This window comes from Protopterus annectens, chromosome 2.part1 (genome assembly GCF_019279795.1).
Source record: "Protopterus annectens isolate FY-2018-M chromosome 2.part1, PAN1.0, whole genome shotgun sequence".
Lineage (NCBI taxonomy): Eukaryota > Metazoa > Chordata > Ceratodontiformes > Protopteridae > Protopterus > Protopterus annectens.
This window is the reverse complement of record NC_056729.1, coordinates 1,915,277,110-1,915,295,476: the sequence shown is the minus strand read 5'-3', so window position 1 is coordinate 1,915,295,476 and position 18,367 is coordinate 1,915,277,110. Positions and strand designations below refer to the sequence as shown.

At 39.0% G+C, this 18,367-nt stretch overlaps 1 protein-coding gene across 2 annotated transcripts in view; it reads left to right on the top strand.

The window, feature by feature from the left end:
• Window positions 1-18,367, top strand: part of LOC122794691 (IgGFc-binding protein-like) — a 478,182-nt gene that overhangs the window by 390,972 nt on the left and 68,843 nt on the right. For both annotated transcript variants that reach the window (XM_044063322.1, XM_044063320.1), the window contains 2 exons: window positions 5,551-5,817; window positions 12,476-12,570. The gene's annotated coding sequence lies outside the window, so the exon portion shown is untranslated. The remainder of the gene's footprint in view (window positions 1-5,550; window positions 5,818-12,475; window positions 12,571-18,367) is intronic.

The following is an 18,367-nucleotide window of genomic DNA, read 5'->3' as shown; positions in this document are numbered from 1 at the left end:
GAACAAATGTTTGGGGATTGTAATAAGATGGCAGACTTTAAAAATTCCCAACAGAGCACTTTGTCAGGAATAAGCGTAACTAAAGAAATGATTTTTTGAGCTAGGATACAGGATCGGAATTGCCTAGACATAGTAAGGCCTTGTCAAGTTTAATTCTGGTGACTTCCAAGAAAAGCAATTACTGGAAAATGGAAATCAAATCTATAACAACTATAGATGAAGTAGTAAATATTGTAACATTGATAAAAAAGTCAGAAAGTGGGATCTTTAAAAAATAGTAAAAGTAAATTACACAGAAAAATAAAACTTGTGGAAACTATGCATATAGTAAAATATTTTGGTGGAGGAATGAAGTTTAAGAGAAGGCAGGAAATGGATCATTTATGCAATGCTGCTTAGATTATATGATATATAACAATATATGTGATGTATAATGTCTGTAAATGTCAACTTGTTAATATGGTTTGATTACTCTTATACAAATTTATATTTGCATATGTCATAACTGATAGTTCAGTAAAGGTGTTTAAATCTCTTGGGTATTGTCCATTCCTCCTGCATATAGTTGCTATGTATAACAGATGACCAAAGAATTATAGTTTTCCACAAGATATGGTGACTTAATATATCTGGAGGGAAACAAATTACTTTTAAACCTTTGCCTATGATTACCCACACTTGTATTTCATTGGAGTGAAGTTTTTACTTTAACTTTTTTAAAAATACAGTAGCCACTTCTTTGGCTATACTTTAGGTGTCACGCTGGAGAAAGTGGTATTATGCTTGAAAAAGGTAAACGTTTAGCAAACAAATTTAATGACTGTCTTGCATCCAGCAAGTAAATTAAGATTAATGTTGACATTATTACAAACTAGAATCAAAATTCCAGATAAGATGCTAGCATTTGATGAGTGCATATTATTATTGCAAACAGACTACTGAAAGAACATCTCTCAAAAATTCATATCAGATTTTATATCACCTACAAAGATACACACCTTGAAATTCTTCAGTTAAACTTGCATATTGATAACACATAAATATTTCTAAATGGGTTTATGTGTCCATCATTTGCATAGGTTTACCACAGAAGATCTTTGCAACATCTCCAAAAGCAGCACTTAGTGAAATAGCACTTGACTAAAGAAGGGTTGGTATAATGGATGAGAGAAAAATGGTTCACACTGTCTACCTTGACCTGGCCAAGGCATTTGACACAATACCCCACTCGGGCATTGTTGATAAACTGAAGAGGTTAGGTACAAACTTGTATATCACCCAGTGGACAGCCAACTGGCTCACAGACAAGAACCAGGAAGTTAAAATTGGGGAGTCCACCTCTACAAAGAGGCCAGTCAAAAGTGGAGTCCCTCAAGGATCAGTCCCTAGACTGATCCATTTTGGCAATTACTTCTCAGAAGTTAAGGCCAATGTCAGTGGTCTCTGGCTGACTAAACTTGTAGATGATTGCAAATTAGGAGCTGTCATTGAATCTCACACTGAAATAAATGTTCTCCAGGAAAGGATGACACAGACAAACAACTGGTGTCAGAGCCATGGACTAAAACTAAATGCAAAGAAATGCATAATAGTATGCTTTGTGAAGTCATCCTTCCCTGGTAAGTATCATATTAACAACACACCCCTTAGAGTTGCCCCAGTAGTCAGGGACTTAGGGACACACATAGATTGTAATCTAGCCTTTGATCATTACGTGTCTACAGTGGTGAGGAAATCATTCTATGTTGCGCAACTTATAAACAAAGGCATGGCATCTAAGTCTAAGGAAGGCATTGTTCCACTGTATTCAGCATTCATCAGACCCATCATTGAGTACAATGCCCCATTTGGTATGTACCTACCCAGGCATATCCAACAATTGGAACATCCATAGAGATTCCTCACTAAAAGAATACAGCACATAAGTAAAATGTCCTATGCAGACTACCTGAAAGCCCTATTCCTGTATTCTGCATCCTACATGCTTTTGAGGGGAAATCTATGCCTGACATACAGAACATTGTCAGACTCCACTCCTATGGACCTCCTGCATATACACAAAACAAACAGCACCAGAACTACCCATTCTAAAAATTTAAACCTTGCCTCTGATATAAATAGCACCTATTGGAGACACAGGTATGTGTCCCAGAGACTACCCTGTCTATGAAACAGGCTCCCCATCCATGTGAAGCAGAGTTCTTCCCTAACCCAGTTCAACTGCAATGTTGACAATTGGATGCGGAACAGGAAATTCATCCCTGGTGTGGCACCTATGTCTCTAATGGACACAGGCAACCTGGAAATGGTTTATCTCCCAAATCCCCGCTTACACTCTTATCAAGACTATCAAGACTTGTTAGAGATTTGGTATGCATGGCTAGGCTTAAAAAGGCTCTCGTGATCATTAGCCTAGTAAACACCTATGAACCTATAATGGGTAAGGTGCTTTCTTCACAATCAGAAGGTACAGTGTTTGATTCTCACCTTTGAAGGGAATTAGCTAAGCTTAGAATTACCTACACAGATAGCTAATCAAGTACTTATTATGATTTACTGCAATCTGTTAAACTTTCCCTGTGACAAAGGAGCTTTCCCTATGGCATAAAGTGTAAGTGCAATGATCTTAAGGAAGGAAGAGAGGTGATGTATGATTTAAATTGTTTATAGATGCTTTTAGAGAGAATGGTCAGAAGAATGCTATTTGTTACAACATTTGAAAGTTGGGCATTGGACCTAATGGTTAAGGTGTTTACCTCAAAAACACAAGGTGCGGGGTTTGATTCTCACAGTTTCCCCTTAGAACCAGTACAAATATATATATTTTTTTATTAGCAATATTGTACCCATTGTTAAAGGCATTTATTTAGACAGTTATAGAGATAATATGACTTGAAAAAAGCCATGGTGATACGATGCTTAAAAAATGTACTCAGTAGAGTAGGATGAATATGCCTGGCTACAGCCTTGCTGATGGTAACAGATCTGTATTTCTTTAGAAGGTTTTATGCCAGTTGATGTTTGAGTGCCAGTTTTATTACACACAAAAAAAAACATATTACATCATACAGTATGTAATAAATGGAATTCTGTAGCAAAAAGCTGGTTCATAGGTTCATAGGTGTGTACTAGGCTAATGGCCCTGGAACCTTTACAAGCATAGCCCAGCCACCATTAACTATAATGCATTGACTATCTAGAATGACACACAGTAGCAGTAGAAAAATGAGCTATGATAATTTGAGTTAATGTTCAGATTACGACTAAGGCTAGATGTGACCTGCTAAAGAATATTATAATCCTTAACAGTGCTACAGGTTTCACTTTTAGGTTCCTTAGGCTGGGCTTCAGAGATAGCTGCAGTGAATATGTCCAATGGCCTGAAAAGTAATGGAAAAGTTCCATTTCCTGATCAAGAAATAGCTGTGCAGTGATACTGAAAAACACTTACATACTACTGCGAATAGGGAAATGGCTGGCTGTCAATATTTATACAAGTGAGCTGCACAGCATAAATAGGTCCGTCAGCTCTTCCTAATGCAACAGCTGTTTAGAGAAACTGCAATACAGGCCATTTAGAGAGGTACATTAGCAGGAAAAGATCCACTGTGCTGCTGTAGTCATACTGACTGTGCTACAGTAAAAGTAATTGAAGTGACCTGCAGCAGCATGCAGAGGTGGGAGTAAGCAGCAGTGATCAGAGAGGGATTTGCTTAAACTTCATAGTATCCCTAGGTCAAAGGCATAGAAGTCCAGTGCATATATTGAGGAACTCGAGAGTATGAGCAAAGACTTGGGTGCTGCTGATTTCTGTAGCAAGGATGAAGTGGTTTGAATAATTTTCTTTGTTTTTTTTTACATATTTTTTTCAACACTTGGGTAATATTTTCACTTATCCCTGGTGTTTAGCAGTGGTGCAGAGGACTTCAATGTGAGGTCACATGTTTGAATCTGTTGTAGAGCCTTTAGGGCATGCTATATATATTATTCTGGGTGTTTCTCCCTGACAGACTTTATCTTTCTTCTATTTTTTTTTTGTTTAATTACCTTTAAATTCATGGCATGACATTATATGCAGAGTATCCCTGGTATCTAGTATTCCATGCTGACCTACATCTTTTGTACTGCAAAACGTCTATGTTCTTATTTTTAGTGCCTTTAGGGCATGATGTTTAGAGCTATCACTGTTGTATAATGTTTCCCTCCCTGACCTGAAATGCAATTAAAGAATGATGTTTAAACTTATTCTTAATGTCTAGTGTTCCCCAACTATGTAAATATTGAAGGCTTTGCTCATTAATCTAGGGAGTGTGGAGGTATAACGTCTCCCTACCCACCCCACCCACACACACGCACACAAACACACACACACACACACACACACACACACACACACACACACACACACACACACACACACACACACACACATGCACACACACACACACACACACACACACACACACACACACACACACACACACACACACACACACACACACACACACACACACACACACACACACACACACACACACACACACACACACACACACACACACACACACTCACACACCTGCCATAATCCCTAACTAAACTCCATACTGTGAAATCCCAGGCTGACACCCGGTGATACATGAGCCACACACACACATGAAACCCCTACACTATTTCTCAACTAAACTCCCCTGCACTTACCTCTACCATGACGGGTGAGCACCAGCTTTTGGCTGTGCTCATTAACACACTCGGACATGAGCAGACAATATAATTTATGCAGATTTATAAACGACTTCCTGCAGGCAGTTTGGGGGGGATCACATGGCTAATTACTATATGCTTCTCTCCCAGAATGTTTTTTTAGCATTTAACATGGATGCAGAGACAGTCCACTGTATTACTGCATGTCCTCATGATAAGGCACCTTTTGTGGACTGTTTCTGAATACAAAACAGTTACTGCAAGATGTCCACCTTGTGTATACTTTGCAGTAATCTTTCTGATTCTGGCCCCAGCAGTTAATTTTATTTTTGGGAGGGGGGAGTTAGACTAATAGTACTTCATTATTTAAAACTGACTGAGAACTCATGTATTTATCCATGAAATGCAGTACCAAGATTGTTCATTACTCTCCTAAACAATATTTTACAAAATGTAGATAGCAATAAGTGAGGACAAGTGTGCAGTATGATGCTTCTTGAAGTAATTTATCCTTTGTTTTCAAGTATTATTCTGCTGGATTTGCAATTATTAACAAATATTTTGTCATTACTGAAAGGCAGCTTTTTCTTTTTCTAAGAATACACCATTGTTAAAACATGATTTTGTTATGAACTAAGATCAAACAATGAAAGCTGTTTTTTATATTATTTAAGTTTTAATGCCCCTTTAACAGCACAAACTTTGCTATTTCATTAATACAGTCTAGCCATTAAAGCATTTCCAACATTTAAAAGAAGAGGAAATGTTTTCAAAACAAGTATTCCTCATGAAGTGCTTTCTTGTTTAATAACAACTTATACAAACATATACTTGTACTATCCTTCCTAGGTATGGAAATTAACAACCTGAAGGTTACAATAACATCTCTGGCCAATGGTTCTATTACAGTCGACTGGGCTGACAGTGCCATTGCTGACAGCTACCTACTCCAGCTTTCTAAAGCAAATAATATTTCAGAATTAGATGAGAAGATAATCAATGGAACTTCGGCAGTATTCATTGGACCTTATGCTCATTCGATCTACACTTTATCAATGTGGCCCATGATTGCAAATGAAAAATGTGTTCCTCTGGAGAAGCAGGTCACACATTTTGGTAAGTCCGTTCTTCACTTAATATGAATATTTATTTTTGATTACTATGTAAGTACATTGGAAAAGAAAACTGGGAGTTTCTAAATACAATGTGCAAGGCTGCAAAGTTATATGACAACTGTTGCACAGAGATAGAAAGAGCTATAGTGCTTTGTGTATGGTCTATGCATAATTTGGCACGCTTGAACCAGAATCGGCTAAATAGCAAAACAAATGCGCTTGACAACAGTCATTTGCAATTTTGTCTATCACCATAAGGTAATATTTACAGTAAATTGTAATTATCCATACCTATCAACTGTACAGATTTTCATAGAATGTCCAGATTTTTGCCTCATATTTTTGGTCTATTTTTCATAAAATTTTGTTTTTCTGCCAAATTAGTGACAAATAATTAAAGATTGAAGTTAGAAAATAATGACAGACATTTGAGTTTCATACTTCATACCCTTCAGAAAAATTCATGCTAATGCAAAACCTGTTACTCTATCAACTTTCTAAGTTTTTACAAGCAATATTTAAAAATTATCTCTATTTTTGGGCCTCTGTCCCACTGCTATTTATGGCTTTGTCCAGATTTCTTGCTCTAAAAGGTTGAAAGGTATGTTACAACTTGAATTCCATTTGGCTTTGCTCATACATATTTGTTTATACTCTATAATGAACTCTGTCTAAATAATTTTATATATATATATATATATATATATATATATATATATATATATATATATATATATATATATATACACATATATATGGGTTCACTTTATAATCTCGAAATACTGAAAAACTGAATTTCAGTATTTTGAGACCATAAAGTAGAATTGTCATTATAGCGAGACTGCATAATTGCAAATCCGGAAAAGTGGAATTCGTGGTTATGGTTTTCTGGCACATGAAGTGGAATGTACTGTGTGCATGGTGTATGGTTTAGTGTGTGGGTTTAGGTGGAATTTAAGATAAAAAACTATTTTCTAAGGGTTTTGGGTAGGTGTTTGAGTGTATGTGAGTTTATCTGGAAGTTGTATGTGTGGGTTAGGGTAGTGAGGTAAAAGTATGAGTTCTTAAGTTTTGAAAGTGCTGGTGTTTGTATATATGTGATGTGTGTGTGCAAGGGGACTCTAGAATGTCTGGTTGTGAGTTTACTGTCTTTTTCTTTTTTGGTGCGAACTCGGAGTTAGTACATATAAGTAGGGGGGTGTGGGGGATGGGGAGTGCAGGGGGCTTGCTCCCATGCTTATTTGTAGTGTAGGTTTGTTAGTTTGTGTTTTTGTGTTTGTGTGTGTTTTGTTTTTTGTAGTGTGGGCAAGCTGGTGTATTTGTGGTGTGGTGTATGGTGTGTTTAATTTTGCAAATTGTACATTCGCGGATTTGGGGTTTCGGCATTTTGCAGATTCGACTTTATAGTTTTGAAATACTGAAATTCGATAGTTCAGTATTTTGAGATTATAAAGTGAATCCATATATAAATATATATATATATATATATATATATATATATATATATATATATATATATATACTGTATATGCATGTATATATCACATTTTAAGGGTATATTTTGTTACTTTGACAGATCACACATATTCCAGTGAGCAAACTGTAAGTATTTTGCATAATATGTAGTCTAATAACTCACATAGAAGGTATGTGTATACCATTCTTTAGTCAACTATATTGTTTCAAACAAAACTTCTGGGAAAATAGTGGAATGTGTTTAGAAGATACAAGTATTTCTGTCACTGCAAGGAAGAAAGTAGATGCTTGGACTTAATAAATACCAGAGCAATTACATTGTTACTGTATAAGAAAAATGAGTTAAAAAAGAGAGAATTAATGTATTTCAGATTCTCGCACTTCTCAGAACCGAAAAGAAAAACATGGGAGTAAAATACATTAGCTTTTTACTCTTTAATTACTGCAATCAATTTTTCAAGAATCATATGAAAGTATACATTAGATCTACAAATAACACAAAAGGAAATCAGAAAAAAAAGACTGAAAACAATGTAGCAACACACAACACCATGTGTGTCAGAACTGTGAACACTTACTTGGAAGTAGGAAAAAAAATCTATTTAAATTAAAAGTGTGGGATACTTAATATAGTGTATAGAATATACACTAGAAAAATAACTTAACGATTAATCAGATTAATGTTTCTGCATATCTAAGTTCTATAAAACAAACAGCTAGGTCACGATTTGCCATAATATGGTGCACAGATGTGATGCTGCTATGTTTCTGAGGTAGTTAAATTTGCAATAAGGAGAGACTATAGCAATATCATCAGCAGTATTTCCTTATAATGTAAAGTGGCATGCACATGTGTATAACAGTTCCATGGTACAGCTGACAACACAGTATATTAAATGTGAATCACGTGTACATCACGGATGAGTACAGTACAGTGCACACAAGAAAACATTCACAGTGTACCCCTGCACGCAGGCAACATGCCTATTAACATTAAACATTGTGTCAGCAGGTCAAACGGTATAATCATTTCACTGCTAAGGGCCCCTTATGCATGCTCATGTATCATCACACACACACACACACACACACACACACACACACACACACACACACACACACACGCACACACACACACACACACACACAGTTTCTGTAATGGTTGCATATGTACCTAACAAAGTTTGTGCATGTAACTGGTAAAACAGCCTTTTTGATGTAAACATACAATCATGCATGCATGTTTACATGTGCACCATTTATCACCATGCATATATGTATGTAATGACTGGATATTATAATAGGATGGGCATACTGAGTGCATACATACATTATTCCTGTGTAAAATGGAAAGATAGGTTTTGTGCATATTGCATTCAGCATCTGAATCTTATATATGGCAGTGCTTTTATCTTTAAAAAAAGATCAGAATGTGCCATTTAAATAAATGTAGCTCAGAAGAAAATGTGTTGACTAATGACTTGTTTAGAATAGAATAGTATTGTGTCTACTGAAATGAGCTCTGCTATACTGGATATAAGTTGGCCTTCAGTTTCTTGTAGTTTATAAGTAATTTATGGGCTTAGTGGTGGGTCTGTTGTTCTCCTGCTATAACCTTTTGTTCCCAGTATCAAGTCTGTGATAAGGTGTCATGGTAAACCAAGCCAGTTCAAACCCTCAGGCATGGCAAGCAGGCTAACCTATGAGAGGGCATCTCCCAGTGTAAGCTTACTCAAGGCAGAAGCCTGCAGACTGGTACATGTTACAGTATATCAGGATCTTACTGACCACACAGATGCCTGATCTCCTGTGTAACCATAAGAATCTGACCAGTGTGGCAAAACTGTCTCCTGTAGACCAGGGTACAGAGGTTGATTCCTTCCACCTCCAACTGCATAATGTGTGACTCTGAGTAAACTGCTTAACCCAGTAATGTGCTCAGGTCACCCATAAAAAGGGATACCATAGTCCTGTATGCTTACTTTGTTAACAAAAGTTAAAAAGAAAACACAATGGTTGATCCACTGACTGAGGTTTTAATAGATTATTTTCACTATGTAGCTACCAAGGGATTTTGGGGTGACAGATGTGGCACTCTTATAGAGAATAAATAGGGGAATGGAAGCATGAGAGGAAAGGCAATCACAGAATTCTGTTCCAGTCTTGTGACATAGTTACAGGAGAACTTGAATAAAGAGTATCAGTAGCTGTGGTCTACCTGGACAATGCCAAGACATTTGACTTGGAAATTTCTGAAATTTGATAAAAAATAAATAAATGGATTTCTCAAATGTCAAATGGTAAGGTGCACAGGTTAATGGTTTTAAGAGAAATGTCAAGACTTAGGAAAGTGCCTAGCAGACAAATGAAGGGTGGATACTATGTGCTATATTCTTCACTGTGTTATTTTCAGAGATCCTATTTAACAAAAAGAACATAATCAGACTTTTCAATGACAAGAGCAACTTAGGGGCAGAAGTGGATGATGGAGGAGGAATCTAAAGCATGATTTGGATAGACTGGCCGTGCCAATCAAAAGGTGGCATTTGAGTCTCAGTGCTGACCAATGCCAAGCACTGTATTACTGGGGGATTCCATAATCATTAAGTTATGTACCTCCAAGACAAGAAGTACAGGGCTTGATTCTCACCAAAGGAATTTGGTTAAGCTTAAAATGGCCACAAGGGCAGCTAGCCTAATACTTACCTATAAACATATAGGGTTGGTGTAATGGTTAAAGTGTTATTATCACAGACTCAAGGTACAGAGCTTGAGTCCCATCACTGGAAGAGAACTTGGTTACGCTTAAAATGGCCCACAAGCACAGCTAGCCTAGTATTTACCTATAATCCTAGTGCCATAGTAACCCTGTCATGAAGCATTACCTTAACTGAATGAAGGTGATGGTGATGGAAACAGACAAGTATCACGATCTATGACAGTTGATATAACATGCACAGGGACACCAGGAGTAGTCAGAGAGGGCAGTGACTGCAGCTAACAGAATATGGTGATGTATCTTCATGGTGTAGACTGCAGCAGCAAAGAAGTTATGACCCTGCTATATGGTTCTGGAGGCTGTGTATGGAGAGGTATAGTAGTCTGCCAGAAAGAGTCAAGACAGAAACCACTAAAACATAGCACTGGCTGCAGGAAAAAGATATGACCAGAGTCTACAGGTTCTAAATCTTTTCACTACATTCCAGAAAAGATTGGGGAATGTGATATGGGTGTTCAGTATGATATCAGTGAGATATGACGGAGCAATGCCGAGCAAGAACTACAGCAGGGGAAGAAGGGGTTCTGGCAGAGGGATTGGGGAATGTGATATGGATGTTCAGTATGATATCAGTGAGATATGAAGCAATGCTGAGCAAGAACTGCAGCAGGGGAAGAAGGGGTTCTGCCAGAGGAACTGCAGCAGGGGAAGAAGGGGTTCTGCCAGAGGGATTGGGGAATGTGTTATGGATGTTCAGTATGATATCAGTGAGATATGAAGCAATGCTGAGCAAGAACTGTGATATGGGTGTTCAGTATGATAATGTATGAATAATGTATAATAATGTATAATGTATAATAATGTATGAATGAGCAATGCTGAACAAGAACTGCAGCAGGGGAAGAAGGGGTTCTGCCAGAGGGATTGGGGAATGTGTTATGGATGTTCAGTATGATATCAGTGAGATATGAAGCAATGCTGAGCAAGAACTGCAGCAGGGGAAGAAGGGGTTCTGCCAGAGGGATTGGGGAATGTGTTATGGATGTTCAGTATGATATCAGTGAGATATGAAGCAATGCTGAGCAAGAACTGCAGCAGGGGAAGAAGGGGTTCTGCCAGAGGGATTGGGGAATGTGATATGGGTGTTCAGTACAATATCAGTGAGATATGAATGAGCAATGCTGAGCAAGAATTGTAGCAGGGGAAGAAGGAGTTCTGCCAGAGGAATGGATGAACCAAACACTTTTCAAATCTCTGAAAGTACTTCCTTACAAAGAGCTCTGTGGACTTTTGCAGTTGTCTAACATAAGGAGTAGTGGATTGAAAACCATAGGGGCTTTGAGAGAGCATGGAACAGGTGCAGAAAATGTGAGGGGGAAAATTGGAATGAAAGAGCTACAATGTTTAACCTACTTCAAGACCAGACTAGATAGGGTCATTGTAATCAATTGCTGCCAAGCAAATGTTCTGCCAAGTAATGCTATATTTTGCTTCTAGGGCTGTTGATTTTATATCTCTAGAAATGTCTTTTTATCACCCTGCTTGACAGGTGATGGCTGTAGTGTCTTGCAACCTTTCTTAGCCTATTGCAACCCTACTAACCTAAGTTGTACACAAAGTATGAGACAACACAAGTAGATAAAAAAATAGGGACTACAAATATAGGTGGGCACCATTATACCTGGCATGATTTGCTGCCTCCCTTACCAGTTCAGTTGCACTGCCCAGAAACTCATGTTCCATCTTTTAATGGAAGTGACTATCTATGGAAGTAACAACAATGCAGAACCATTCCCATCTGAAGGCTGTGATGCTAAATGGTTTCATTTGTTATGAGTTCCTAAAGCCATGCAAATGATGAATGAATAGTGTATCTATATCTAATTTATCAACATCTATCTGTCTATCTATCCATTTATATATCTTTGCTATTTAACATCTACACTTGCAGAAACTTTGCACTTCTTTATGGAAATCTGTTTCCTAATCTACTTCATTTTGCTAGCTTGTTAAACAGAATGTTCTCTGTGTGTCTATGTTTTCTGTGCTGGATCAGTTTTTACAGTACTCAATGGATCCTTTTCATTTCAGAGTTTGTGGATCTCCGTTTTCCACACTTACCATTAAACACCAAAGGGACCCTAAAACATCTAAATGATATATATATATATAACATATATAATTTATTTATTTATTTACTAATTGTTTACTGGGAAAATCCAACTTGGAACAAAGCCAGTTTTCAGCAGAGGCCCAGGAAGAAACACAACATATAGAACAACAAATCAAGAAGACAAAGTAGTCAGATTTTTTTTAAGCTTTGTCTCTTTGGCAGGATGGGTGTAAAACTTGACCTCATTTCCAACTAATATTAGATGATTATGGATATCTTATTGCATGATACCTATTTCTTACTATTAGTACAGCAAGATTCTGAAATTGCATTTGTCTTTTTCTCCTCAAGGTATAAGAAAACTTGTCATTGTTAGAGCTAAACTGCAACTGACTGGAGAACAGACATTGAATGTCACAGCCATAGCAGATGCACTGGAACATGAAGTATGTGTTTTAAATATTTTGGGGAATTTGTTGTCAAATAAAATTTTCACATGGCAGATATACATACTTGCAAGATGGTGCAGATGTGCTTCTTGGAAAATTTGATTGTGTCTTTAGCTGAAATACTTTCCAAGATTTTTCTGTTAGATGCATGATTGATAATAGAGATAGTGATGAGACATGGTAGGAAGGCATGTAAGTAAAGCTTAAACATTTAAATTCTCTACTTTCAAAATTGATAAATTAGATATCTTTTTTCTAGAACACTAAAGACTTTCCTTTCTGAAAAAAATAGCAATATGAATCATTGATACATTCTCTGAAGCTGTAATGCATTTCAAATCAACATTTTCTTATATAAAGATAAACAAGTAATACAAGTCTTGATCAACCTATAATGAACAAAACACAAATGAAAAAAGGTGCTAATAGTAGCATTTAAATGGATGCACCAAATAAGCACAGACATATCTTTTATAAAAGTATTTGCTACTTTGATTCTGAAAGCCAACATGCACTTATATTTATGTTTTTGTAAACTTTATGGGGGTAATTCAATAAACCTTACACAGATCCAATTTCCATGTAGGAATAGTGGTAAGGCTCGAACAGGGAACATGGCCACCGAGCAATGCAGGAAACAAGGCTCAGAGCATGCATGAGCATCCTAATATTGTTCAGACACGGAGGTGTCTGCGTAATGTAAATCACCTCATCTTTCTGGTAAAAAACTATGCAGATGAGGTGATTTTGCAAACCAGGAAGCATAAAGGCACCCTTGTAGGTACTGTGTAAGGCAGAAAAATGTATGCGGTTACTAACCATGTACTGGAGGATAACATTTAAACAGAGGCAGCAAGACCCTAAACAGTGGGTTGCATGATGTGCAGTAGCCATGCAAATGGCCAGTGATGTAAAAAAGTATTGTAACACATAATATATATATATATATATATATATATATATATATATATATATATATATATATATATATATTTTTTTATCATGTATGCCATGTTTAAGAGGTGAGCAGCGATGTGTAAACATGCTATTTTGCAATAAATAAATAAATAAATGAAATCGTAAAATATGACATTTAAAGCTATATTGAATTTTTCCATTATAGTGGCCAGCATGCAGAGTCATACAATGGCAGGTTATAGTGGCTGCTAAGGACATAGGCTCTGGTGTAGTGCAGTATCTACGGTATACGCAATTAGGTGTATGCAAATGAGCTAAGTTTATTGAATAGCAAAAAGGGCCACCGTGTCCATAGTTACTAACTGTGTAAGGGCTAGAACCATGGTAGTGTAGGCAGACGAGAGAGCTGACATGAAAAGGGGGTATGTCACAACATGTATAAGCCAATTAGAGCTTAGTGGCACCTGTTTGCACTCAAATAAACACAGCTAAGCATGGGGGTGTGTCTGATGCTGCTCAGTGCTGCTTAGCCCTGTGGCATTTGTTTTAGCTGTTTGAATAAAAGCTAAGCGTGCTCGTGTTCAGGGTAGGGTTTAAACTGCTGAACAATGTTTACACTAGACCTGTGGGTTTGCATGGAGTGCCACAGGGCTTAGAAGTGGAAGAAATTGAAAAAATAAATAAATAAAAGGAAACAGCCTGGGAAAGCCAGTCAAGTATAAATGACTGATATGCCCTCTTCCACTGACACTGGCCCATTCACACCCCTCAATAATATAGCTGGCAGGTGGATTATATGATAGTCAGCTAATCACACAGGCTGCATCTGCAGCACACCATTATTAAGTATTCATACACCTTTCAATCTGATTTTTCCCACATACTCTCACCATTGGAGTACACACTTAGGAATTTTAACTGACAAAATGATAGGGGCTGCTGCTGCTTTGCTACATCTGTATGTGCTACATTCTGAGGTCAGTGATGATTATGATGCTAACAATAGGCCCACTGGAGGAGGAGAAGAGTGTTCAGACCCAGGGTAACCTTCCAGGGGCTACATGAGCTGAGATAGCAGAGCGCTACATGGTTGACAGGGACATACTACAGCAACTCACGGAGCTCTGTCGCCCTCAACTCAGACCCTGAACCAGCAGAGAGGAACCCATCCCAGAGGAAGCAAAGGTATGTGTAGCCTTAAGAATACTAGCTACAGGTACTTTCCCAAGACCTACTGGGGACATCATGGGGATCTCACAGGCATCCGCATCTAGGGTACTCCACCAGTACCTGGATGTCATGCTAACACATGCCAGTGAGCACATATATTTCCCCAGCACCCTTGAGGAGAAGACCAGCAATATGCATCTCTTCCACCATGTAGCACATTACCCAGAGGTACTGGGTACCATAGACTGCATTCATGTGCACATCAAATCATCACCCAGGGAGGAGGATAGAGTCTATGTCAACCGCAAGGAGTTATCACACCATCAACTGCCAGGTCATGTGCATTGCCCAGGGCATTATCATTAATGTGTGTGCTGGCAGCCCTGGCAGTTATCACCACTCCCACATCTGGCATGCATCACAGCTGTATCAGGCATTTGCCAGGGGGGACATCTAATATGGCCATCTAGTGAGGGATGCTGGCTATGCACTGGAAACGTGAATGATGACACCCATCAGAAATGTACACCCACCCACCGAAGAATGCCATAATGAGGCAGATGCACAAACTAGGAACATCGTAGAGCATGTGTTTGGGCTGCTCAAGTCATGGTTCCACTGCCTTGACATATCCGGTGGAGCCCTGCAGTACTCTCCATGCACATGTGCACATATGTTCATAGTTTGTGCCATGCTACACAGTATGATCCTGTGGAAACAGCTGCAGCAGGAACAGCAAAGGGAAGGGACACACAGCCCCCTACCAATGCCAAGGTCCCCACAGGCACAGGGGGACTTGGAGGATGATCCCCCCTGAGCCTGTCCTTGTAGGCAGATGTAGGTGTGCCCAATATACCCTGGCCTTGGCAAAGAGGTAATGCATAGCACATACACTTACAACCTAGAGGTCCAGGGACTGACACCTCACTCAGACTCACATACACACAGTAAAAAGGATGCTACTCACATCACACTACCTGTACCTTACCACGTATAGGCTGTGTACTGCATTCATCTGACAAAGTCAGCCCTGGATCACTGCCCTCTCAACAGCCGCAGGCATAAGTGAAATCACTCTACTTAACAATAAATGAATTGGGTAGTAGACTGTGCTAGCATATATATGTTATTGCTGCATGTATGCAAGGGAATGGAGTGGGCTACCGGGATACTAGCAGACAATTGACAGCTATGTGGGACAACAGGAAATGTCTGCCAAATACTGTCTTCCCCACAATATGCAGTAGTCTCCAAGGTGGCAAAACTCACTGCAGTATATGTGAGGGACTAACAAACAGCTGGGTTATAGGACAGATGCATGGATGTCAATGTTGGAGTGCCATACATACCTCTCAACCTCTTCCAGCAAGACATCTGTTTAAAAGCCATAAAGAAATGTGTGGCAAAGGCCCAGAAATAGGGACAGTTATGAAATATTGCTCTGACAAACTTAGAAAGTAATATTATAATAGGCCTTCCAGCAGCATAAATATTCTGAAGGGTAAGAAGTCTGGAGCTCAAATGTCTGTCATCACTTTCTAACTTCAGTCTTTAATGATTTGCCAGTATTTTCCCAGACAACCACAATTTTATGAAAAAACTGACCCCAACTTAGAGCCATACATCTGGCCAGTTTGCGAAAATGTGTACAGTTAAGAGGAATGCCCCTCTACCCCCAACACACCCATATTCCCATAGAACTGCTGTAACATTTATGTTTGTAAGGTAATAGCAGTAGATCAGAAAAACAAACAACCCAACTCCCTACTAGAATTTAAACAAATACAAAACTCCATAAAGAAACTTATAACAAAAGATTGTAAAGCCTACTACTGCAAAATCCAATCTGAGCACCCATCTAACCCCCCAAAATTTTGAGACTCCATCTCCTCCCTCCTACACCCAGGAAATAAAGAAAACCCATGTCCTAACCCCAACCTCACAGACCATGAAATTGCCTTTCAGTTCAATACCTTCTTCATGGAATGCATAGCTAAACTCTCCTCCACCTTCCCCCACCCTCCCTCCACCCCCAACCCTACCAACCCTCCTCATCCCCCCACCTACATCCCTCCCTCTCCTACTTTCAACCTAAAACCCATCCCCACAAATAAAATAAAACAACGACTCCTCAAACTCAAACCCTGCTGCAGTGCATCCAATAACCTACCATCAGCCTTCCACAAACTATCTGCAGACAGCATAGCCTTTCCCATTCCATCCTAATAAACAGCTCCATCCAGGGTTCCTATGTCCCATCTATCTGGCGCCAAGCTTACATCATCTCATTCCATAAGTGTGGCAAAAAAAGACACCACAAATTTCAGACCTATTACCACCCTCTCCTCCCTTTCCAAAATATTAGAAAAAGTATCCACTCACAACTAATGCCATACCTCACACAAAACAACCTCCTTATCCCCACTCAACATGGCTTCTGCCTCAGTCACAGTACTATGACTGCCTTCCTTTTTTTTCTTGAAACCGTTAACCTAGCATGAGACTCTGGCAAACTCATCTCTACCCTGTTCCTTGACCTCTCTAAAGCGTTTTATATTATCTCCCACCTCCTACTCCTATCTCAACTCTCCTCTCTCTGCCTCTCTCCCTCCACCAAAGCCTGGTTCTCCAGCTACCCCTCTGATCATCAATAGCCTGTACAATGGAAAACCTCTACCTCTCCCTCCCTACCAACCCCAACTGGAGTACCCCAAGGTTCTGTGCTCGGACCCCTCCTCTTCAATATATTTATCAACAGCTTCTACCACACCATCCCCAAGTAGTACACAGATGACTGAACAATCATCTGCTCAGCTTACTTCCCTTCTGAACTTCTCTTAAAACTCAGTCTGCCTTTTCTAAAACAGAAACCTTGATACAAAACAACCAGTTGGCCCTAAATGCTACTAAAACCAAACTGATGATCTTCACACCTTCTAGAAAAAACTCTGTTGACATAAACTCTTTTTCCATACTCAGCCAAACCAAACCCCACTCAAAATTGTATCCAGTACCAGGCTACTCAGAATCACCACAGATGAAAACCTAAAATTTGACATCCATATCCAATCCACCATAAAAAAACACCTGAATCAAAGACTCCTATACAGATACAACCGCTACCTCAGCCCTTCCACCAGACAAACCTTAGCCTCCTCCTACCTTCTACTGTCTCTTTTATATGGCACACCTCTGTTAATCAATCTCCAGCTTGGTCTGCAGGCCAAACGTGAGTCCTGCCACCATAAAATAAGCAAGTTTGCTACCAGTTCTAAATACTCTACCCACCACTGCCAATCCCCCCACACCCTGCAATGGCTCGAACTCCCCAACTACTTGAAGTTCCTTCAACTCACCAATGCCCAAAAACTCATCTTCAAACCTTCCAGCTGCCCTTCTCTCGCTACAGCCCTTACCCCCTACATTCCTAACCACCCTCTCAGATAAAAAAAAACAAATCCTCCTACAAATCTACACACCCTCATGTTCCCCTGGCCAAATTCTACTATCCTGCTCCATAGCTAAACTATGGAACTCTCTCCCTCCTCCCTTTGCAATATTTCTAATCATTCCATCTTTGAATCTCACTTGCACTTGCACCTATCATCAAAATTAGCATGTCCATGCCACCCTCCTACATAAGCCCCCCATACCCTCTCATTTCTATCAATTACTCCCCACTTACAGTACTAGACAATTCTCCTAC